Source organism: Limulus polyphemus, unplaced genomic scaffold (assembly GCF_000517525.1).
Source record: "Limulus polyphemus unplaced genomic scaffold, Limulus_polyphemus-2.1.2 Scaffold8916, whole genome shotgun sequence".
Taxonomy (NCBI): domain Eukaryota; kingdom Metazoa; phylum Arthropoda; class Merostomata; order Xiphosura; family Limulidae; genus Limulus; species Limulus polyphemus.
Window position 1 is genome coordinate 19490 of NW_013674526.1, and position 1440 is coordinate 20929.

Genomic DNA, 1440 nt, shown 5'->3' on the forward strand with positions numbered 1-1440 from the left:
TTACAGAATAATGTCTAAAAGTACTACAAATACTTTTTGTTATATACATATATTGTTACATATATTTTATCAAAGTAATTAAAATGTAAAAATTAGAAATTTCAAAATGTAATAAAATATAACATCTATAATTTAATGAGCTCGAGCGATCTACAATACATTATGCTAAAGAATCACATGGTGTTTATGTTAGCTCTGCAGAAAACAAATAATCTGGGAACTGAGACTGATGGCATTCGACACAGGAGTTACTTCTCCAGAAGGTACAAAGTATAGTAATAAAACGAAAAGGAATAGGATGCAAAAGAACATTTGATATTCATTTAGGAGGTTCTAGAGTTTAAGTATACATATGAAATCTGTAATTGTGTTCTTACAATGAAAATCACCTTTCTCTCAGACTAACTTAGTAAAGGTTTTAGAAATTCATAGGCAAATCTTTAGCAAAGATATTTTATTTTTAAAAAAATAGATTTTTTGTGTACAACAGACTTGTAATGTTTATTTAAAAACTTGCTGAAGTTTTAAAGACACACACACACACAGAGTAAATTCAGAATTATAATAGATATTAGTGTTTATAGCTTCATAGATACAGAGGCAATCAATTTGACCAAGCTTGTAAACAGGTGGTTAATTAAAAGTAGCACTGTTATGTTAGTTGTTTGTTGTTTTTACATAAATATGTGCATGTTTTTCAGTTTGTTAAGAATTAAGGGTGAACAGATGTTGGACAATGACCATTTTGTTTTGTGTGGTGACTGGTAAAGTACATAGTAATTGGTTCCTGTAACCAGCAGTGTTTTTTGTTTTCTAGCAGAAAGGCTGAGTTAGGCCTTGCTTTTGTACAGTTTTGGCCACCTTACCTAAGAAATGATAGTGACTTATTAGAAAGAGTTCAGAGGAGGACAACTAGGGGTGGGATAGTTATGTTATAGGGATAGAGTAAGATATTTTAACTTGCTTTCTCTTGAGAAAAGAAAAGTAAGAGGTGTATTTAATGAAGATTACGAGATTATTGGGTGGGGTGGGAGGTTGGTAGGATTAAGGTCTCAAATTTCTTTTTGCTTCATTGAAGATAAGATTCAGAAAAACTGGAGAGGCTCCAGTTACAGTCAGTTTTAGTTATGTAACAGAGTGACTGACTTACAGTGTAAGTTGCTGTCAGTAAAGGTCAGCACTTTACAGGAGTTTCAGAGGGGAATCATTGGTTTCCTGAAAAGTGAAGTGTAGGTTCAGATTTTTCTTGTATCTCAGGGATGTGCATGACACATTAAGGACAAGCAAACATTTGGTTATAAAAACTTGTCCTTTCATGCATATCCCTGAGATACAAGAAAAATCTGAACCTACACTTCACTTTTCAGGAAACCAATGATTCCCCTCTGAAACTCCTGTAAAGTCCTGACCTTTACTGACAGCAACTTACACTGTAAGTCA

The 1440-nt window shown here is 32.9% G+C and overlaps 1 protein-coding gene across 1 annotated transcript in view; it reads left to right on the forward strand.

Moving 5' to 3' along the window:
* The window catches only part of LOC111083291 (myotubularin-related protein 4-like), a gene marked incomplete at its 3' end in the record, with an annotated part of 11636 nt that overhangs the window by 3917 nt on the left and 6279 nt on the right, over positions 1-1440 (forward strand). The gene's annotated exons all lie outside the window — the stretch shown is intronic.